The sequence below is a fragment of the Lathamus discolor genome, chromosome 3, assembly GCF_037157495.1.
Source record: "Lathamus discolor isolate bLatDis1 chromosome 3, bLatDis1.hap1, whole genome shotgun sequence".
NCBI lineage: Eukaryota > Metazoa > Chordata > Aves > Psittaciformes > Psittacidae > Lathamus > Lathamus discolor.
Window position 1 is genome coordinate 148,905,521 of NC_088886.1, and position 24,232 is coordinate 148,929,752.

General features: G+C 47.9%; 1 protein-coding gene across 1 annotated transcript in view; it reads right to left on the bottom strand.

Moving 5' to 3' along the window:
• Positions 1–19,066, bottom strand: part of CTBP2 (C-terminal binding protein 2) — a 145,133-nt gene extending 126,067 nt beyond the window's left edge. The window contains exon 1 of the mRNA XM_065672450.1: positions 18,993–19,066. The gene's annotated coding sequence lies outside the window, so the exon portion shown is untranslated. The remainder of the gene's footprint in view (positions 1–18,992) is intronic.
• Between the last annotated feature and the right edge of the window lie 5,166 nt (positions 19,067–24,232).

Genomic DNA, 24,232 nt, shown 5'->3' on the forward strand with positions numbered 1-24,232 from the left:
TTTTGGTGTTAATTCCTCTTCCATTGCTTCCCCTCTCAGCAAGAAAGCCCAAACCCCCAGACACCCATCCATCCTGAGCCAGGTGATGCCACCTGATGGCACACATCTGCTTAAAGCAGGCTTTTGCTCTGGGGACTCGCCTGGGATTACTGCTCAACCTTCCCTGTTGAGTAGCCACCCATCCTCAAAGGCAGCGGGTGCTGGATGCTGGCTCTGCTGCTGGCAGCTCCAGCCCATGAGGCTTTGCTGGCAGAGGCAGAGATGAGCAGGTAGCTGCCCCAGTGAGCTCTTGCACAGCAGCACAGAGGCCAGCAGCCCTGCCAGGAGCCGAAGCTCCTTATCTGCTCAAAATGTGCTGGGCTGTTTCAGATATCTGCCCTTGATGCACATGTCATGAAAACTGGAGTCCAGAGCACCAAATGCAACAGCTTTTCCTCTCCCCTAGGAGAAGTTTCATAGTTTTGACCCAGCAGCTTCATCATGGTGACTTTGGTTTACCAGGAGATGACCACACAAGAAGATGAAAGAATGGCCAACAGCCCTCACCCTCTGTGATGGTGCAGAGAAGCAATAAGGTTGGTGTGCAACCATGGTGTCATAAGATGAAAGCATCCTGGAAGGTCCTTCAATACCACTCCACTGGAGTTGCCCTTTCACCCCAGCAAGACCTCACCATCTCTGGCACTGGTGAGGTCCTGGCACAGGGTGCCCAGGGAAGCTGTAGCTGCCCCATCCCTGGCAGTGCTCAAGGCCAGGTTGGACACAGGGGCTTGGAGCAACCTGTTCAAGCAGAAGGTATCCCTGCCCATGGTATGGGGTTGGAATTGGATGAGCTTTAAAGTCCCTTCCAACACAAACCAGTCTGGGATTCTATGATTCTGCTAATGAAAACGTCACAGCAGCCTGGGGTGAAACACAAATAGCTGGAAGCGGGCAAATCCAACAGTAAGCCAATGGCTATTTTGGAAGACTCTGAAAAACGGTTGAGCAGTGATTTATTCAAGAGATTCAGCAGTTCACCAACTTTGTGAAGCTTCATAGATGGAAAAAAACGTAACAAGTGAGCCTCTTGCATGAATAAAAAATTACGTTTTACATAAATTAAATATATAATTTGATTAAACATGTTTATGTCTTTGCCGTGACATTTAGAATAGGAAGTATTCATTTTCTGTTTTGAAAGGGAAAAAAACTCTTTCAAATGTAATTTGAAGCTGTCAAACCAATCTTCTTTACAGATCTTTTAAATGTCACATACCTTGGAAAGGGGCTGGCAGATCCCTTTTAAATATGCAATTGCAAACAGTCCAAGCAAAATCAAGAATTTATTAAAATATGCTACTGACATTTATACTGATTAAGTATAGCCCTTTCCTCACTGCCTTCCGATAGACTCCTCTACAAAAGATGTGTCACAACAGCTCCTATTAACGCCAGGCTCGCTGTAATTCCAACACACAACCAGCCCTTCCCAACCGGCAAAATCCAGCTGCGGGTAAAGAGCCTGCCTCTTGTTATGTACAGGGATTAACAGGAATTTCTGGTTGCTTTACATGAAGAATTGTACTTTTTGATGATTTCTTACTGGCATGCTTGAAATTTATAACCAAAAATATTAATTGCGTTTACTTTCAATCAGGTGCTGCGCTAAAGCTAATGGCTTTAAATGGAAAAGTGGATTCATCATACGAGTAAAGAAAACCGACTGCAACTCATGTCAGACAACTTTAGGTTAGCGACCTGTGTGTTTTGGTTTATAATCATAATATCCATCCTTAGATTATTCATTATTTTCTACAGTTAAACGTGTTCCTGGATTTTTTCCCCATTTATTTTAAGGAATAGAGAGGAAGGACAGGACAAAACCCTCTCAGCTACCGGTGAATGCTCAAGCGCACCAAAAGGAAGGCAGCTCCCACTCTCAGTCACTTCCCACTGACAGACTGGGCGTTTTAGGGTCATTTTCCTTTTTTTAGATGACAAAGAATTCAATTATTATTTCTCCTCCTCCGTCACCAGGACAGCAAAGGGCATGGGCATAACTCGCATTAGCATCAATGGAAATCCCGACTGCAAATTCTCCCCCACAAAGCCACATGAAGAGCAAGGCCAGCCCAAGCAAGTGTACTGCAATTGGAAAATAAAATACACCTCCCGTTTCCAACTACCACCACAGGGAAAATGTAATGAAGTGCAGAAGATCAAGCTACGATTGCGATATCAAATCTTACTTGTACTCTATAATTACTCAAGGAGTAATGCATCACAAATTGCTCCTTAATGATGAGGATTTGTTGCACTTTATGGAAGGACTTTATCCCGATGCTCTCAACTTTCTGGTGCGTAACACAGCAAAGTACAGCACGGCCAGCGTAACATCAATCACGATCAGCACCAACTCTGGCTTACTTAAAGCTTACACTCAGCATTTAAAAATCAGAATATGACTAAAGGGACTGCTAGTACTGCAGAAAGCATGTCAGTGCCAGGCAACGGGGACACAACGCAGCCCACTGGCAGCGCTCTGTGCTGATCACACCTCAAAAGGCATCCAAAGAACCCAAAAATAGCCAGGACCATCATCAGCATTTTCTTGGCGGATTCATACATGACATTCATCATCACACCATAAATGAGTTTAATGTAGTTAAGGATAGAGAGGAACTTTGCATTGGGCTTCAATGCCCAACCTCCCACCACCACACGTGATGCTTTCCCCTCCATTGAATACTTGCCCATGCACCATGGAAAAAACACACCGGTGGGTTCAGCTTGTGAGGGGCAACAAAGTGACTGCACCAGTCCCCTGACCCTTCCCTCCACCACCCATTGCAAAGGGCATCCAAGATTTCTGGGAATTCCCAAAGGATGTACCATACCCTTTGGAACTATAAATACATAATCTCTCAGTGAGCAGCTACTCTCTGGTTTATGATCTACCAATACCTTCTGCTGAAACAACAGTGTCAAGTGTTTAAATAAAACCCATCAAAGTTTAATACCAGAGCCAAGCGCATCCTTTCGATGGGTTTCTCAAATACACAAAGTATGTCACCATACCACCCCTCTGAGTTCCTCCTATTGCTCCCTAAATCACATCTTCTGCATGACCCATGCAAGCTGGACCACCAGAGCAGATCCTGCCTGACATCCACCACATCATTCACACCTGGATAAACTTAACACCACACGTGGAAACTCATATAGCCTCCTGAACAACATGGCAAGCATCATACTCCAAGGTGAGAGCACGTCTTCTCTGTCCTCTCCAAATCATTTTCCCATCTCCACAAAGACAATGAACCTTTTTGCTAGCAGAGGAAGTGTTATTCCCATTCCTTACACCTTGAAAGTGCTCCTTGACCAAGACAGTGTGGGGATAGCAAGGAATTTTGTATCTTGCCTCTGCTTTTTCTGTGTACCCAGTTGCTTTTATACATGGATACATGGTAATACACAAATGCAGGAGCAACCAAACACCCAAGATGTAAATGGGACTATCTCAGCTTCTCCTTTGAAGAGAACACCTTCAAACCCTGAGGCTTGTACTCATGATATGAATCCTTGGGAGACGTCAGCATACTGCTTTCCTGCTGACATTTTCCCTGCCAACACCGGGACAGGCCACCTGGAAAAGGTAAGCAATGTGCCCAATGGGCTTCCTGAAAGCACAGCGAGTCTGATCCACGTCCCAGCTACTCTGAAGCACAATTTTGGACCACATCAGCATCTGGTGTAAATCAGCATCAGTCCAGCAGCGTGCAAAGAGCAGAGTCTGGCTCCGTCGGCGCTGCAAGGCGCGGGAGCATCCCTGATTTCCTCTGACAGAATCAGCGCACTCGTCACCGACGTTTCCCAGAGCCAGAGCAGGAGGTTTGCCGTTGTTTCCACTTTACTGCATCCTGCTGACCCAGGACACGGCATCAACACAGCGAGTATGCAGTGACAAGGTTTAACAGACCAGGTTGGTGCTGAGAGCCTGCTTCTGCAAGGCTCTGCTCTGCCGGTGGGCAACCACAGCACACAGACACATCTCAGGAGGCTGGCCCACAGGAGGGCCATGGCAACATCATGCCATCTATGACAGCAGCAGAAGACACATTAACTCTACTAAGATTGGCTTCTCAATTATGTTTCCACACAGGAGCTTTCTATGGCTTCAAAGTCCCCTCCACAGCTCTGTCCAAACCTGTCCCATGTCCAAGCATCCTCATCACTTCTTGAGTGCTTCCTAACCCATGTCCAGCAGACCCATGTCCTCCTCCACCTCCATCTGCCACAGAGCCATCACACCAAAAAGTACCAGCAGCTCCCAGTGTTAGATGTCCAGCACAGACATCGTTTCTCCCCCCTGAATCATGCTATTTGCTTGATTTATGGAATAAGGAATAGGATAAACAGCCACGGAAGGAATATTGCATGAAGATAGTTGGGGAAAAATTATAGAAACACAAGACAAAGCCCATACAGAGGGTGTGAGTATGTAAGCATCTCTCCTGCCATACCATGAATAAGTCAAACCACATTGGGATCATGGAACATGGGCGTTATTTTTGTTGATGCGTCTGGTTGGGGTTTGAAAGCTATAGCTTCCTGCATTCCACAGCAGAAACTTTACACCCCCAAAACCCGGTACCATTTCTTTTTATTCTTCCTGCCTTTATTGTATTTATTTATTCAGCTACCCCATGTGAAAGGCCATAAATTGCACTGCTACTTAAGTCACAGGGGGAATTCCTTTAAACAGAAGTAAAAACTCATAAATAACTTCCTGCAGTCAACAATGCGTTCATTTACTTCTCTGCCTTCAGACTAATCTTCCAGCTAACAAATCAAATCAAGTAGCAAAACGTAATTATTCCATTGTGATAATCATCTCCTTCTACTCCGAGCATACCTTGGCTTATTTCTTCTTAAATTAAAACTAGCAGAGAGGCTCAGGCTGGTAGGAGAAAGGGGAGGAAAGGTTATAAAGCATTGACAAAGCCGATGCGTGACATAGAAACTCTGCAAGTCGACCAAAGTCCTGCATCTTGAGCAGAAGGCAGGCTCCTGATAGGGTGGTGGAAAAGAAGTGATGCCAAATCTGATTTAGACTCCACAAAGTTTGCTGTTTGTGTCCCAGAGAACGGAACCCACAGACAGGGACTCGCCGTGTTACACGGCTCCACGCCATTGCATTGCAGAGTGGCCGCCAGCATCAACAGCAGGGCCAGAAGCATCAGGCTAAAAATAACCCAACAGAAATAAACTCCCCTCGGCTGCCAGGCTCCTGAGGAACCAACCGCACAGAGGACTTGAGGGGAACAAAACCAACCCTGCAGCCTTCAAAGTGACAGCAGCAGAAGCAAAGAGGTAAGAGGCTCATCACCGGCATCGGGACTGGGCATGGAAACGGAGTGGAGATAGGGCATGGAATCACAGCCTGCCCAAGAGCATCCTCATCCTACTCAGAGCGAAGCGGGGAAAGGCAGAAGCGAGCACAATGGGAAGGGGGCAGTGGCCAGGAAAAGAGAGACAGAGGGCAGCTGGGAGCTCCACTGTACATCACAGTTGAAGGTTTTTTATTACACTGTTTTATTTTGTCATCTTCAAACTAAACTCTCCTCACAAGCTTTTTCCATGCAAACACCTTCTGTAAATCATTGAAAGCATGTAGATCTGTAACACTGCAACAATAAACCATGCCAGACACACTCAGACATGAACATTGAAAACATTAGCAGTTTAGATAACAAATTATTTTGCTCCAAAGGCTGCAGGCTCCTAAGCCCAATGTGTTGATGGGAGCTCTGGCTCCCACAGCTCTGGTAGCACCATGGCTCTCCAGCCTTGTGCCTCACAAATGCAGCCACACCTTCAAAGCAAACACCTGGGGAGCTTGGATTCCTTCTCAATCCAACTTACAAGGCTGGTTTTGTATTAGAGAGTTCAGGAAAGGACATCAGAGCCATTTGGAAGTGTTTTGGGTTTTGGTATTTTTATTATCATAGAATCCCAGCCTGGTTTGTGCTGGAAGGGACCTTAAAGCTCACCCAGCTCCAGCCCCTGCCACGGGCAGGGACCCCTTCCACTGGAGCAGCTTGCTCCAAGCCCCTGTGTCCAACCTGGCCTTGAGCACTGCCAGGGATGGGGCAGCCACAGCTTCTCTGGGCACCCTGTGCCAGCGCCTCAGCACCCTCACAGGGAAGAGCTTCTGCCGAAGAGCTCATTTCAATCTCCCTACTGCCATTGCCATCAATGAGGGTGAAGAACAGAAAGCCAAGAATTGTTGCGAGGTTTTTATCCCAAGCAGGGCTCAGCATGATCTCACACCATTGACACCAGGTGAAAACACAACTGCAAGAACCAAACTGTTTGAAAACAGTGGAAAAGCAGCCAGAGCCCAACACTGATGTTTATGAATCATAGAATAGTTTGGGTTGGAAAGGACCTCAAGATCATCCAGTTCCAACCCCCCTGCCATGGGCAGGGACACCTCACACTAAACCGTCCCACACAAGGCTTCATCCAACCTGGCCTTGAACACCGTCAGGGATAGAGCACTCACAACCCCCCTGGGCAACTGATTCCAGTGTCTCACCACCCCTTTTCCAACACACCAGCCAACAAAACAGGGAAATAAGAGATGCCAGGGAAGCAGGGGTGGCTCAGAGCTGCGAGGTGGCTTCTCTGGCTTTGGGGTGCACGGACCCAACGTGGTGGTGCCAACCCAGCTGGTACCCACATCTACTGCAAGGCAGGGTGAGGGGCAGGAGCCCAGTAGTAGCAAAGATGGAGAGCAGGAGCGCCCAAGCATCTCGGTCTCATGTAGCACAGCGCTACTCCTGAAGGCAACATATTTTTTATGCCTTTTTTTCCCTATCTGCTATTTTCCAGTGCCCAAAACACTGCAGGACACAGAGCATCACTACACATACTGCATCCTGCACACAGCAGGAAGTTTTAACATTTCAGCTGCATCCACCAAACCCTCCAACACATGTATATTTTATTTGATTTACTGTGATACTTTTCTTCCATCTCTTGAAAGTAATTTTTCACTAAAGCGTAACTGCTTAATTGGCAAGTGTACAAAATATAATTACCCTGCATACAAGTTACAATATTGCTTATGGGAATATCACTGTTGATGCATCCTGCTTTATTTTGTGTTTAATCTCTATTAAGAGAGCTGTACGAAAATAGCTAGGTACTCTTGATTTCATAAACATGACACATCATTCAGTCAGTTCTCTGCGAGCCAAAGCCCAAACAAATGCAACTGAAAGGCAACAGAAAATTCCTGGCCTGTCCTAATGCGTCCCAGTTAATAAAATTATGTTTTCCTCTAAATGAAGTGCAGTGCTCAGGATGCTAAAAAACCACCTCTCTCCAGGCTTAGGTTTGTCACATCCATCACACTACCAGAGCGATGTAGGATGTGGTGCATAGGGATCTATTGCTTTGCATGACAGCTTTAGGGGTTTCTGTCACATTCCCCACAAGAACTTTTGCAGTCGCATCTTTTATAGTGGAAGGATAAAGAAGGAATGAAGAGACACAGATGCCCATTTTCAATGCAGTGAGCAGTACCCGGACCCAGTAGCAAAAAACCCCACCCTTTGTGCCACCACTTCTCCTCAAGCAGGTGAATGCAATTAGAAGCAAAGAATCCCAGCCTGGTTTGTGTTGGAAGAGACCTTAAAGCTCATCCAGCTCCAACCCCTGCCACGGGCAGGGACACCTTCCACCGGAGCAGCTTGCTCCAAGCCCCTGTGTCCAACCTGGCCTTGAGCACTGCCAGGGATGGGGCAGCCACAGCTTCTCTGGGCACCCTGTGCCAGCGCCTCAGCACCCTCACAGGGAAGAGCTTCTGCCTAAGAGCTCAGCTCAGTCTCCCTCTGGCAGGTTAAAGCCATTCCCCTTGTTGCATCGCGACAGGCCCTACTAAAAGGGTCTCTCCCCATCTTTCTTCCCATCACCCTGTGTCGCCAAATCTTGACAGTTAAAAAAATTCCCATTGCATCCGCAGTTCCCAGTGAATTCACATCCAGCCATGCCAGCTCCATCACCATCCCAAGGGTAACTCCCTTTTCTGCAAGCATTTACACACGTAACTTCATGCACAGGAGTAGATGTGCTCTCTGGCAATGGGTCTCACTGGTTTCACAGCTAGCTAACATCAGCATGTTTTAAGTGCCTTAAAGGTTTATTTCATTTGCTTGACTAATGAGATTAATGAAATATTTGTTTGTTTGTTTAAGCTAAATCACACAAAGCCAAACATCTAAATGTCCTTAACTCATACCATCAGCCCGAGCTGTGTTACCATGTGAGCCCGTCTTACTACGCTGCTTTTCTCTTTTCTATGCAAGCAAGTAGGCTTATATGAAATTCAACTTCTAGACCTGAAGAAACCCAGTGTAAACTCAGCAGATATATACCTGTGTAAATATGTATATATATACACAGACACGCACAAAGGGGAGTTGAAACAACACTCGTGCCACGACAGCTTCTTTATATTCAGGCACAACACAGACCAGAGCCCGGCAATCCCACAAACCTCATCCATGAATGATGGATGAGACTGACAGACCAATCTGCAAACTCGCCTAAAAGCAGAGTAAATCTACAAACATCCAGCTGGAAGTTCTTGCTTCAAAATAGAAATGCATTTGCACACAAACGCATTGGGTTGTTCCAGCCATGACCTGAGCAACGTGATTTTTCAGCCTGGGTTTGAGCTGTTTTGATCAGTTTGAGTTCCTGTCTGTATTCTTCGACTGAGAAGTTTTCTGTAAGCTGGAGTTTTTTCTGGTGTCCCAAAATCTGGAGTTTAACTAAATTCGGCCCAGTTACATAAAGCACACAACAATCAAAAAAGAAATCCTCATTTTCTTCCTATACCTAAACTAGTTCACATCTGACCAGGCATTAGCCATAAGATGGGCCAACACGGCCCCTGCTAACTCCTACCTAGGTCCAAGTACCTGGTGTAGGCGCAATCCATCCCTGTGACAGACACGCCAAGGGAAATGGTGGGAAATGAAGGATCTGTGATCTTCCCTGAGTGCTGAAGGTCACATCTTGCAATCTGCACCTTCAGGTCTCCTCTCTGCAAGTCATCCTCTTGATGAAAATCATTAACGCTGGTGTGGGGGATCTGCAAGCATCTGGACACTCTCATTCAAATGACGGGCTCCCATGGATTTTGAGGTCAGGAGAGACCACTATGATTTCCAGCCTGACACACTGCACACTAACTTACCTAAATACATCTCTGCTTGAGAGATGCTCACTCTGGCGAACAAATATCCCTGAATTCAGTGTTTCCAAAGTGGAGCAACCACCGGCACCTTCGGCAGCCTCTTCCAGCATCAACAGTGCTGAAAACATGAACCTCAGCCACAGCCTTTGCCTGGCTTCACCTTCCAACTACTGGGTCTTGTTAAAACTCTCCCTACTAGACCCAAGTGCTCTTTATTATTCAGTTTATGATTCTATGACTTAATTTATTTACCCCATGACAACACTAATTGCCTTAATCAATTTACCTTCAAGACTCTCCTGTGTAAGTCAAGCGGATGGAGGTCCTGGACCCTTTCGCTGCATCCCTTCCCAATTCCTTCAGCATTCCCGCAGCTCTCTGCAGATCCTCCTCAACAGTCCCTGGGCCCACGTAGGCTGCCACATCCCTTTTCCAGCTTGGCAGCCACCTGTAAACTCAGGCAAGGAGCACACAAGACCTTTGACCATAATACCTTATTAGCAGCACTGGCTCGTGACTCCTCGCTCCTCTATACAGACATGATTTCTCCACACAGCATCCTGGAGGTAGGGCCTGCATTGTTTGCTCTCAGATAGAGAGATTTACAGCTGGCCATCTGAGAAGTATTACCTGCTTGTATCCAGGCAATACAAATTGCTTTCACCAGCGGTCACTCCTTTTCAGTGTTTACCACTCTCCCAATCTTAGTGACATTTCAAGCTTTAGCCATGGTGACTCTGCCTTATCACGGGCTGCTCACAAAACCCATTCAGCGGTGTAAGGACCAGAAACGAGCGCTCAGAGAGGCTGCTAGAAATGGATGTGTGGAAATTCTGTCTGATTTTACAACTGTGTTTTGATTTTACAACTGTATTTTGAGAGCTGACACTGCTGAGTCTCAGTTTTGCACATCCCCAACCAAAACAGTGGTGCTGTACCAAGCTGCATCTCTTGCTGAATTTTAAGTACGTAAAAATCCCTGCCGTTCCCTGTTTCAATCCCATCGATGAGCTCTTTAAATGTAAAAAGAAAAGCTAGTTCTAAAGGATGTGCTGCCCCTAAACTCATGCTGATGGAGGCTGAGTGCATCGCCGTCCTTCCCCCCTTCATTAAACAAGTCCCCTCCCAATGATTCAGACTGTTGTTACTCAGCCTGCCCCTTTTATTGCTTGCCTATAATACTACACCATGACCACTGCTACAGCTTGCAGGGACTTCTCCAGTATTTCAAGACTTAGTAAAAAACACACATTAGCGGTCTGTTCCTCTGTAAACCTCTTCAAAGAGAGACACCGGGGCTGATGTACAAAGGTCTGACTAAAGCAGCGGCTGTTTGACATTCACTTCTACCACAGTCTCTAAACATACCATCACTTTTCCTGCCAAACAAGCGTAATAATTTTGTCTTTTCTATTAACTTCACCTAGTCACCTGGTTGTATTTCTAAGATTTTACACAAACTGCTCGCTGTTCTCGTCATCACCAGCCGCAGCTTCTCCCTGCATCCCTTTGCCCCCCTCCTCAAGCTCTGATTTCCATTCTCTGCTCTCAATTCCCCTCTCAAACACTTGGATGTGCAGACATCGACTGTATCGTAAGGGCTGTGCACCCCACCTCGGTGTCGAGCACCTTAAACAGCCCAGAAGCACAATGGATGAAGGTGACATGTGCAAGTAGAGACCCACTTGCCCAGATTCTCCCTCCTGATACATCATTCAATTAAATCCATTTCAGAAACAACCACAACAAAAATCACTGGCCACAACCTCAGTGCCTGGAGCTAACCAAGAGTGAGATTCCATACTCTGAGCAAGGCTGGAACTAGGATTTAGTGAAGTTGGGTCACCTCCGAGAGAGCACAAATTCAAGAAGAAAGTCAAACTGATGGCCAGACAAAACTAAAACTGCACTTTCTTTCCCCAAATCTGTCTATGCTGCTTCTTTCTAATACTCGTAACTTTGGTTGTCCAGATAATAGTTACATGCTTTCTGCTCTTCAGACATTGCAGATGGGAAAAATATGTCATTCTGGCACTTCTCTTAGGAATAATATTTCAGTGCATAAAACCCCTGTGTCCTTCTAGGCATGGAAAACAGGTAGAATAGGGATTTCATCTGAGAAACACTGTTGTTATTAGCAGAGGGCAAGAACTGAAGTTCGGGCAGGTATTCATGGAACTGTTGGAACAAATCTAGAGGAGGCCACGAGGATGATCAGGGGACTGGAGCACCTCCCGTATGAAGACAGGCTGAGGAAGTTGGGGCTGTTCAGCCTGGAGAAGAGAAGGCTGCGTGGGGACCTCAGAGCAGCCTTCCAGTACCTGAAGGGGGCCTATAGGGATGCTGGGGAGGGACTCTTCGTCAGGGACTGTAGTGACAGGACAAGGGGTAATGGGTTCAAACTGAAACAGGGGAAGTTTAGATTGGATCTAAGGAGGAAATTCTTTCCTGTGAGGGTGGTGAGGCACTGGAATGGGTTGCCCAGGGAGGTTGTGAGTGCTCCATCCCTGGCAGTGTTCAAGGCCAGGTTGGATGAAGCCTTGTGTTGGATGGCTTAGTGAGAGGTGTCCCTGCCTATGGCAGCGGGGGTTGGAACTGGATGATCTTGAGGTCCTTTCCAACCCTAACTATTCTATGATTCTAATACTGAACATCTGGATACCCTAATTCTAGGCTCAAATCTTGCACCACACCATTTTTGTGTTAAACATAAAACCTTCAGGAGCTTGTGCTGTGGGCTCATGGAATGCCAGATAACAGCAAGATCATGAAAGCTAATGAGAAGGTGGAGTTTTCCCCCGTATATTGAATTGAGATGAATTTCATCCAGAACTAATCACAGCAAAGCTGAAGTTGCACAACTTTTGAGTGTAACATCTAGAATTTAGCCTAATTACTTTGCTTAAATTGCTGATTTCTTCCAGCATCCACTCTCACACAGAACCTGGTTTGCAGCATTAAACTAATAAAACCCTCAATGCCTTATGGCAGCTCTACAGGTATCACTACTCTTGTATTTGGCCTAGCACATTTTTAAAGGGGGATTTACAGGGTTTTCCCTCCAGCTAACAAGAACAAAGGCCATTCCCCACACACATGTATCGTCGTAAAACCAAAGGGTATGCTGATAAAAGCAAGGAGGAAAGCTGAGATGCAGTTATTCAAGGGGCCTGCAGAAGGCCAACTTTTAATTGGAAACTTCATCTGGAACATAAACTAAGAGCTCCTCACGCCCAAAGTGTTTTAGTGAATCACCTGTACAGGAATAAGGCAGCTACAGAGACCTCACACCTTGGGGAAGCCTCAGCCAGGTACATAGGCAGATGTAATAAGCGATGTGGGATGCAGTAAGAGAAAAGATACAGGAAAGCCCGGAAACCTCCTGGACAAACCAGCGGGGCCGAAAGAGAATTGTGCTTTGAGAAGGGAGGGACCACGTTCCCTAAATATAATCCAGAATATCCACAAGGGCAGGCTGAGGACCTGTAGAGCTCATTGCATCCCACGGCACAACACCCACGGTCTGTGCTGGAGGCAGCCCTGTGATTAATTGTTGGGTTTGATTATTTCCTACCCTAACAATGATGCTGTCAGCTCCATGACTCTGTCAGCTGTGAGTAAACTCACGGATTTCCATCCCCTTCTACCTCTTTTGGGGCTGCCCCTGCCCTCCTTGCACACCTACTGCTCTTCCCAAAACCCACCAGCATCTCAAAGTGGCTCAACCACGCTCCCAGCCGGGGTCCTTTATACCTTGCAGAGCCATACATTATAGTTATCACAATAACAACCAAAAGCCAGCCTCATTTTGGACTATCCTACAATGTTTTGCCAACTTCCTCAGCGTAGAAGCTCCTCTTTTCCCAAAGTGAACGGGTCACTATGAAAAATGATAGGCAGCATCCATGCCATATCTGTTATATTTAGCAACAGAGAATCCATCTGCATTATTCCTGGTCTCATTAAAGACTTGGCTCCTTGTAAATATTATGTCTCTAATCCACACATTCTCCCTCTGTGCTGTGCTTCAGGGTCTATTTAAGTAATAATTGGTATGCAACGTTGTAAAGAAATAGTGGCTGAGTGTTTGACAACATTACACAAGTTAATGGACATGGGAGCAACCACAGCGGTTCTGGTGTGAAAAATCAACTCAGAGGCTGCTACCAGCATCTCTGCAAAAAGCCAGGGTAACTGCGTCCAAAGGTGGGTGTGATCTGGTCAACCTCGATTTGGTCACCATGGTGGTAAAGGTTCTTCCTCATCTATCGCTGCTCAGACTGCTGGTGGGGATTAGGGAGAGGACCTAAGGGGGTGAAGCAGAGCCCCACATTCAATGACTGAGCGGGCTGCTTTAAGCATATAAACCCTTCTGCTGGCAGGAGGGACAGGCAGAAGCCCAGAAGGAAGCAGGGCAGTTACTTTCAGCAGGCCCACTGTTTTTTATTGGCTTGAAGAACACATGAAATTGCTGCCAGATAAGGCTGGAGGAGCAAGTCATTAATAATTACAATCTACTGCGGATGTATTTGAGTAAGTTGGGCTTTGTTTGCTTTTTACAGTCAGTAAGTCCCAGAGCAGATGGGACTTTATAGAAGCCTATCAAGATGCCTACCCTGATCCACCTGGAAGACCACGTATTTGGAAAACAAGGCTGGATTATCCAAAATAACCATGCAATGCAAAGGAACACAGCTCCCATTGGCTGTGGAGCAGGGGGACCCTGGAATGTGATAGCATCCTCGGGGCTGCCGTCCCCTGGCACAACCACAGAGCAGAGACCAGCCTCCAGCACCCCCCAGGGCAGGCTCTGCTCCTGGCTGGAATTTCAGGATGGGATTAAAACTCCCTAAACATTCCTGAAGTCGGCAATCCCACAATGCAGCGGCACCGATGACCTCCGTGAGGGGTTGATGGGTCCACCTAAGTCAGCGCGAACAATTCCAAGCCTTCCCCGTGGCTGCTGCAGGGCTCTGACAGCGGCTGCATGTCCACCCCTAAGGAGCTGCATGAATTCTCCGTAGACAACATATATATGTGAAACACCCCAAACCATGAGTGACAGTGATGGGAACGGAGCTGATGTGATGACGTGTACCATTGAGGGCACCCTCTGCAGCACCACAGCTTTAGTGTTTGAAGGAAAACACCGTGCTTCCCCTCCTCATGCAGGACATGTAATTACAGAGCTCAGACCAGCCAAAGCAAACTCCATCCCACCAGCACTGAGCTTCAGGACTCGCAGGTGCAAACCTCTCCATCAGACCACTCTGGTTCCACCCCACGTTTTTCCCCTCCAACTATTCCAGCTGTATTTCTTTTTAATAACCCCATGGATCACATAACCCAGGCCCTAATAAATCATTACAGCACAAAAAACCACCACCAACTCAGCCAGCAGGACCACCAAGAACTTCCCATGCACACCACCGTGTCCCCCCCTCACCAGACCAGCTAAAACAAACCCAACAGACCAGAATGAACCGCAAAGCCTGTGACTATCTCACCATCTCGACACAGCACGTTCAGGCGGGGAGTCAAATGTAGAGATTGGAGCAAATTGGACTCAGGCCCCTCTCGCGTTGAAGATAAACGTGACAAAATGGGATTCCTGTTTCTCAACAGGTCTAGTACCTCATTCTGAACAAGAGGTCTTCGTCTTTCTCGATGTAATCTCACCATCACGTTCCCAAATGTGACATCCCTCCAGCATTACCACCTCAGAGAGGAGAAACACAAAGTAATTTACAAACTCCAGGTGTTTATTCCTGTAAAAACAATGCCGGGTTCCAAAGAAATCACCAGGGATCACGGTGCAAGACAGGAGGAGTGCAGGCTCCTAAAGCATCATCACTTGTTGTAGAACAAACTGAATAACAACTGATTCTTCTGTGCTCTGGTAACAAAACCTGATGCTGACCTCGCAGCAAGTGCTACCTGGTCCTGGCACTCTAAAGCACCAGATTCCGGTATCCTCACCACAATGGGGCTGAGCAGAAGGAGAGGATGCGCACGGCACAAAGAGAAGGCTCGGCCCCCTTGCCCTCACCAGGGCATGCTATTTTTCATCCTTTCACCTAAAACTTGTGTTTATTTCATGTGGCAAAATGGAAGGAACAAAAAAACAAACCACAGGAACATGGGTGAAGGAATGAGAGCTGGCTCAGGCATACCTGGGTGTGACTAACTCCATTTTAGAGCTGTATCTTTCTTACACTGGTGGGGAAAGCATCAATTCCTGGCTAAAATGTTTGTGTTATCCCAGTGCGGAGCAAAACCAGCAGCAACTTCCCAAAACTTCCCTTCTAAAGTTTCAGTGTTCCCTGCAAGAGGGGACCCAGCAACCCCCCTGCGCTCCCTACTGCATGGTCCTTATTTGTCTGTGAGCCCCAATCTCTCCTGTCTATCTGGGTTGGAAGGGACCTTAAAGCTCATCCAGCTCCAACCCCTGCCACGGGCAGGGACCCCTTCCACTGGAGCAGCTTGCTCCAAGCCCCTGTGTCCAACCTGGCCTTGAGCACTGCCAGGGATGGGGCAGCCACAGCTTCTCTGGGCACCCTGTGCCAGCGCCTCAGCACCCTCACAGGGAAGAGCTTCTGCCTAAGGGCTCATCTAAACATCCTTAACTGCTGGGGTAAGGGGTCCTACTGCAGGTGTAATCACCTCCGTTTGAAGAGCTCCTCACCAGCAGCTCCTCTCTCCACTTCTTTAACTTACTACAAGCGGAATACAAAGCACAGAAAGCTGTACTTGCTAGATCTGATGTGAGGAGTAAACATGACACCTATCAGATTTTACGAGCAGCATCATCCACCACATTTTAACAAAACACTTGCAATTTACCAGTGCTGTGCTTAGAGCAGCTTTTCCTTTTCTTCTACTTAAACACGAAGGCACCTTCAATCCCTACCGCTGCGAACAGCCCCCCAGGCCTCCCCAAATTAACCTACCTTTTGCAAAAGGCTGGAGAAACATAGATTTAAGGGGTTTCTTTTTCCTTGCTGTCCATATTCTCACTGGAGTCAGCTGAACTGAAGAAGTTCTATTTGAACTGCAGCCAGCCCGACGAATAAATCAAACTCCCTGGCCAAAGGTTTCAGTGCACGAGTTCCAAGTCGTGCCTGGGACCTCATACTTGGAGGCTGATGTTTTTCCTGGTATAAGGGATATTATCATCGGACCCCAGTGATGAGTCTGTTCTGGAACGGCAGCATTAAAGACAACCTACAGCTTTTCTTAGGGACAAATTCCTTTGGACATTTTCCACGTAGGAAAAGCACGAGTGGAAAAGGGCAGGACTTCGCTCCGCAAAAGCAGGTGTGGGTAAGAGCTCCACAGGGATCGTTCTCCTGAGCCGATCCTCAGGGATCCCACACAGGCTGGGCTAGGAGAAAAACTACCTTAGATCCAGGGGAAAGCAGCCACGAGAAAACATCACCTGCGGTGTGGACGCTGTAAAGTCAACAATAAATCAACTCTGGACCATCTCAGCCTGCAATTCCAGGGGGAAAACGGGAAGCCGACCTCTCCTGCAATCCACGCCTCAGGACACAGGAGGGTTTCACCACTCTGAACTCTTTTCTGTTCGGTTTTAGAACTACTTGGTTAGGACTTTTAAAGGGACAGAGCCTTTGGTCGCCCAGGGCTGAAGATCGGGATGGAGCAAGCAGCTGCCCACAAGCCCCAGATGTGCCGCGTTTACTAATGATGAAGGCGAACCCCGTCCTGCTCCCTGGTAATGACTTACAGGTGGGTTCCCAAACCCCTCCAAAAAGAAAAGCTCCTTTCTATAAACACCTCCCTGCGTTGCCAACACCAGGTTTTCCAGACAAGCCCTGATGGGAGCTGACAGCCCCCAAACAAGCGCGTTTATCGGCTCTCGGGGCTGCCCCTGCGGCACAAAGTTTTGCGAGGTGAAGGAAACACCAATCTTTGTCTGAGATTTGATTCAGTTTTTCCCTTGGCCGGCTCCGGAGCTGGAGCACAAATCAGCTTTGTGGTAATAACAGATTACAGAACACATCGCCACAAACAATTCCTGTTATTATTTTGGGGGACACCCCCCCCCCCCCCCAAGGGATGTGCAATTGAAATGTCGGCGAATTCAGCAGCCACCTCGGAATTCATAAACGGCTCATGGCATTCCGAACACACTCTCCTATAATGAGACCGTCTTCAATTTTCCTTGGAAAAGAGACCTTTAAAGAATGCTAAAGCAGGTCGGCGCCCTTACGCACTGATGGAAACAGGAACAAAAGCATTTTGTCACCAGGCATCTCCTCCAGCATTATTTTCTTCGCTCTGCTTAAACAAACTGAAAAGTACGTGCCTTTTCCTCCCCTCGGTTTTTTTCATTCCTCCCTAAATATCTGCCATAGCTGCAATTTCAGCCCCGGCACTGAGCCACCATCTGTATGGAAACAAGGGACCATTATCCCGAACCGTCCCCGGCTCTCGTTTTTCCTGCTTCGCTAATGTTTTTTAAAACACAGGATTAAAATGTCATCCCATCCCTGGCGTTCTGGGGAGCCCTGCGTCCTCCTCTCCTCCGGTCACGGTATACTTAATCAAGTGTGAATGATTAAAGTACTTCAATTAGAGCTACGTACATTCATTGCTGGCAATTCAAAGGCAGCGGCAGAAGTCGAGCTGAAAGAAGAAATTACTTCTACTACTTTGAGATCTCCATCTCCCGCTTTCCTCCTCCCAACGCAGCCATGGGACCCGGGAAAGGACTAAGAGCTCAGCTCCGGGCAGGATTTACCTTGGGGCACGTCCTTGCTTGGACAAAAGGCTGTTCTTTCCCTTTCAGCAAGTCTAGCAAGTATATTTTCAATTGAGATATGATTTTTTTAAGGGGGGGAAGAACCACAGAACACGCTGAAACCCACACATCAATGCAGCTCCTTTGATTTTGCTTTCTAGTGATACCAAGGGAAGGCTTAAAATAGCCAGATGGGGGGGGGGGTGGGGGGGTGGAGGGGGTGGAGGGGTGGGGGAATAATCGATAAAATCAATAAATATTAAGGAAATTCAGTGTTTCCAGCGCTGCAAGGGGGATAGTGCCCTGCCGACCGGGTAAACGCGGAGAGTTGGGAGGCGATGGATGGATCGATGCCGCGCAAATAAAAGGGAATTTAAAATAATATGTGTACAAATGTTTTAGAAGAAAATTTAAAAATAGACAATATTTTATGGAAAATTGGGTTTGTTTTTTTTTTTTGGAAAGAAAAAAGATATTAATATGGGGGGGGGGGGGGAGGAGAAGTAAAACCCCCCCGAAAGGAAAACACAAGCTCGGAGGAGAGCGGCCGGATGCTCCGCGGTCCCCCGGACGCCGCATCCGCGGCGTCCGGGGGACCGCGGAGCATCCGGCCGCGTCTCCCCGCGGGGTTCCCGTTGCCCAAACTTTCCTGCCGCCTCCTCCCCGTTAATCCCCCCCGGCAGATGTTGTCGCCGGCGCTCGGTACTAAGTAAACAATGCGGAGCCCGGCACAACAAAAGATTTCCCACTTCACCCCGCCGCTCCGCGCCCGCGCAACTTGCGCGGCCGCCTCCCACCACCACCACCACCTCTTCCCTTCCTCTTCCCCCCCCCCCCCCATCTCACCTCCCCCCACCCCTCTTCTCTTTCTTCCTTCCCTTCTCCTCCTCCATCAGCATGGATTTGGAAAGAAGCAAAGATGTCCTCGCTTCTCTTCCCCTTGTCCTCCCGTCGCCGCCGCCGCCGCCCCGTTACCTGCTCCCGGGGCCGGCGCCCCGCTCCTCAGCGCCGCATCCCTGCCCGCATCCGCCGGGATCCACCGCTCGCACACACACAACAGGGGGAAAAAAACCAACTTAATCCTTCCCCCCCCCCCCCCCCTCTCTCCCTCCTTCCCCGCTCTCCTGCTCCGCCCGCCGCGCCGGGAGCGGCCGGGGGGCAGCGGACCCCACCGCGGCCCCAGCAGCAGCAGCGGGGGGATGCTCAGCGCAACTTGGGGGGGAGGATCGCTGGCTCCGGGGTGGGATTTTCCCCCCCTTTTTTTTTTCCCCCCCTCTTTTTTCCCTTTCCTTTTTATTTTTTTTTTTTCCTTTTTCCCCCTCTTTTTTTTTTCTTTTTTTTTTTTTCTTTTCCCTCTTTTTTTAAGCCCCCAAAAAAGGGGGAAAGAAAGTGCCCGGGCGGCCCTGGGCGGAGCGGCCGCTCCCCTCGCCACGCTGGGAAAAGGAGGCAGGGGCTCCCGTTCCCTGCTTTTTTTATTATTTTTTTTTTCCTCCTCAATTTTTTAATTTTTTTTTTTATTATTATTATTTTTTTTCCTTTTTTTTTTTTTTTTGGCAATAGGCGGGGTCTCTCCTTGCAAACCAATGACACAAACCCACATGGACCAGCCTCGCCCCCTATAGATACTCTTCACTACAAATAGGCTCTCTCGGGGGATTAGTGGATCAGCTAAAGTACAAACAGACGCAGCGAGGAAGGGGCGGGGGGGCGGCGGCGGAGGAGGAGGAGGAAGAGGAGGAGGGACGGGGTGGGGGGGACACGACACCGGGTCCGAGCCCGAGCCCTGCCCCGGGCACACCCACTGGGAAGAGGCTCTGTCTGGTGGGAATGGGGCTCGACGCGGCTGCACGGAGCCTGTTGCACTCCGTGATGGCCCGTGGATGGATGGATGGATGGATGGATGGATGGATGGATGGATGGATGGATGGATGGATGGGGGGAAGCACACACAGCCTTTATCCCCTCCAGTCCCCTTTTCCCCTGCTGGCATCCAAGATGGAGAGTCATACCAGAAGGGGGGACACCCGTGAGATACCCAGTGCCGCCCTTGGGTCCAGGGTCTCATTCGCATCACCCCCTGGATAGCTTCACGTGGTTATATCACCATCGTCTTCATCCTCCTTGATGCATGTAGGGTTTGGAACGGCAGCGGTGAGGCCATGGAAAAAAGACCAGTGGGCACATTGAGCCATGCTTGTTGATACCACCCCTGCCAAGCCCCTGGTTGGATGTGCCGACTGGATCATGGCAGCGGATGTTGGGCTGAGTGTGAGCTGAGGCAAGCACGCTCCCCCGTGCATTTATTTGTACGTGTGTTCCACGCTGCCCCAATAGATTTGGGAATTAATGTTTTGACAGACATTCTTCATCTGCTTATCGCAAGAATGTGGGCAGGTGGTGATCCCATCTCTTTGTTGTGTAATCATCAGCCTTCTGCATTATATATATATCCCGTGCTCCTCAATCAGCCTGTGAAAAAGCACATTCCTTTCCTAGTCTAATAAAGCCCTTGAACCACATCAGTTGTCCATCAAAATTAATAAGCTAGCTTTCGGCTTTGTGGCTGAAATTACACAGTGAAGATCCCAAACATCTTGATTCTTATCAGCACGTTTTGGGGCCTCACTGGATATTTAAACCACATCCATCATTTCTCCTCTGAGCACCTGCTGCTGAGCCTCACATAGCCTGGGAACCACCATGGTGCAAGCGCCGAGATCAGATTTACATTATATTGAGATGAGCCCTTAGGCAGAAGCTCTTCCCTGTGAGGGTGCTGAAGCGCTGGCACAGGGTGCCCAGAGAAGCTGTGGCTGCCCCATCCCTGGCAGTGCTCAAGGCCAGGTTGGACACAGGGGCTTGGAGCAAGCTGCTCCAGTGGAAGGGGTCCCTGCCCGTGGCAGGGGTTGGAGCTGGAGGAGCTTTAAGGTCCCTTCCAACCCAAACCATCCCATGATTCTGTGACTCTATGTTGATTTCCTGATACAAACAAAGACACAAATGATTATTTCATTGCCAGGGCAATTCAATGACAGGCTGTGAAGAAAGCTCTGGAGTGAACGTCTTAGTTTAGCAGGACAATCCTGAGGCATGTGGATTTGCCTTCAAACTCTTTGGATTGTGATCGAGCATTCATCAAAGGTGAAGAAACCTTTGTAATTAGATGCTAGGAAAGAAGATGCAGGCGAGGCTTGGTGGGATGCATTTGAACTGCAAGCTGCAGGTCTTCAAAGTTCCGTTCAGCTGCTGCCCAACCTTGAGGGAGCTTTAACTCCTCCAGTATCCCACTGGTTGGTGCGAAATGTACTCGGAGCAGGGCGTTGTGGCTGCCTGGAGCTTGGGAGCAGCCATCCTGGGGCTTGGGAAAAGGAGAAGAGCTGGAGGATGAGGATGGTCCTGCTGCCGGGGCAGGTGGATCCCTCTCCTGGCCTCTTTCCTCTGGGTTAGTTCAGGGTTTTATCCACTTTCAGGCTCTTACCTAAAGGCAGAGTCCCCACATCTCCTCCTTCTCTGCCTGTATTTTAGAAGGCTGAGGCACCCTTCCTTAGGGAATAACTGGGGGTGGCTGTGCAGAAGAATAGTCCTGAAGAATCCTGAAATAGTCCTGAAAATATAGTTTATGAGGGATGCTTGCAAAGCAAAGTGAAATGAAGCTGCTCCTCTCCCTCTCTTCTATTTATTGTATCCTATCAGTAGCAGCACTGAAAAGTGACTGGCACCATTTGAAACCAAGCATTTTTTTTTTTTTCTTGTGGAATCAAATGAACTTTAACAAATGTACTTGTTATGAGGCCTTCCAATATGGGAACCACGTGTTTGGGGTGCAGGGTGTACGTGGAACCCCTTTTCCCTGCAGTTGGGTTCCTCTATTCCTTGCTAAAATAATGTTCCTCCCTCATGCTGCTAAATCATTTCAGAGCTCACTGGGCTTGGCCAATGTTGCAGCTGGACATGAGTGGTTGGAGCGAGGCCAGAGGAGGCCACGGAGATGCTGCAAGGGCTGGAGCAGCTCTGCTCTGGAGCCAGGCTGAGAGAGCTGGGCTGGGGCAGCCTGGACAAGAGAAGGGTACTGAAGGGGAGACCTGAGAGCAGCTCCAGTGCCTGAAGGGGCTGCAGGGAACCTGGAGAGGGGCCTGGGACAAGGGCCTGTAGGGACAGGCCAAGGGGAATGGCTTGAACCTGCCCGAGGGGAGACTGAGATGAGCTCTTAGGCAGAAGCTCTTCCCTGTGAGGGTGCTGAGGCGCTGGCACAGGGTGCCCAGAGAAGCTGTGGCTGCCCCATCCCTGGCAGTGCTCAAGGCCAGGTTGGACACAGGGGCTTGGAGCAAGCTGCTCCAGTGGAAGGGGTCCCTGCCCGCGGCAGGGGTTGGAGCTGGATGAGTTTTAAGGTCCCTTCCAACACAAACCAGGCTGGGATTCTCCAATTAACTACTCAGTAAAATATAACTGTGTAGTAACACTTATGACTTACTAATATATAACTAAGCCTGTAACCCCTGTGTCTAAAATAGTTGCATTTCATGAATTTGTAATGATTTTTAGTAAAGGATTACATGCTTCTTTTGTGAATAACTTGGTTTCTCTTAAGGGTGGATTTGTGGAAACAGTGATGTTCAAATCACATCTCCTGACCCACATGTTGGCTGAGGGCAGGTCACACAAGGTGCTCCATCAACCAGGAGCATCATCACACTTCCCTTCTACACTTCACCACCACATCAGCCTGGGCGCAGCACCTCTTGCTACTCTGGAACGTCCCAAGACCTTGCCAGGAACTAGAGAAATCAGAATAAATAGGATTTACAATGCGGTTTGATTTGCCGGTGCAAACGTAGGCCTTGGTCCTGCAAAGAGGATGCTCCCGCACAGCTTTCATGCAGCGTGAGGAGTCAGAGCGACTTCAGCTGGATGACTCTCAGTGCATAAATTTAAGCACATGCATCTCTGCAGATTTAGAGTGTGTCTGTTGACTAGAATAGACCAGTTATTTTACTGCTCCAAGTGTTTGGTGCGACTCAGTTACTCAGTGCTATGTAGGAACAGGCAGACATGAATCCTGCCTAGATCCTTCTGAGCCAGGGACCACGTCTGGGCATCACAAATGAAATGTGTATGGGTGACACCACGTACCCAGCGCTGAGGTCAATACCCCATTTATTTTCTACCTGTGTTTAAAATGCTTTTAAACAGACATGTTGGCTGGTATATAACTGATCTTCATTAAAATAATCATTATGTTTAACAAGGTGCTCATGGGTTTTTATAGATCAGTAAAAAGTTCCTTTTCTACCAGTTTTGTTGATCTAGAAACTTCATTTTAGAGTTTAATTATACTATCTATGATATAGCTGCAATAAGCAGGAGTATGGAAGGACATTAAGGATTCCTTACAGATTTTTGTGAGCGTAAATTTGGAGCTGGAAAAAAATGAACTGGTTTATTTTACTCCCTTTATAATATTAGTATTCTGACTTTAAAAAGCATTAAGAAAAACACATCCTTCATTTCCCTGCTGTAGTTGACGCAAAGCAGAGATGAATTTGTTCCAAAATAGATTTAGTGAACTGCTCTGTAACTAAGTGTTTAGAAGACGGGCTGTTTTCCTTATAGTTTTGAGCTCACACCAGACTGACACGGGCTGAGCCAGTGGGAAGTCGAACATCCAACATTTGTTATCAAACCTGTAAAGGGAAGTTCATTGAGAGGATGATTTAGATGCCGTTTTGTATGACTTATTGTAAGGATGTCATCCTCCGTGAAAGATTGCGCTGATAGAGAAAAGTTGCTCTTAATCGCAGTGTATGATCTCTACTAGATCAGCAACTGCGCTCTCCAACCCCTGTTTTAGGATTAGGTTTTAGTATTTAATTGCTGTAACGTTATGTTTTAGACTTTTAAAAGGTTTGCACTACAAACCTGGACTTTCATACCCTACCAGTATTTAATGTAAATGAACAGGGCTCAGGTATGCCACAAGCTCTCCATGGGGTGAGAAAGGGGAGTGAATGGATTTGTCTTTTTTTTCACTGGCTTAAAAGCACAGTGAATCTTGTTTGTCAGGGAGAAAAACAGAAGCCATCAAGGCAGCTTGTAGCTGGGAGGCTGCCAGGAATAATACTGCTCAGGGTTTTTGCTTCTCCACTTCCATGGGAGTATTTCAAGTAGGCTTCTTACAGGAGATCGCCCTCATTTGTTACCTTATACTGATGCTGCTC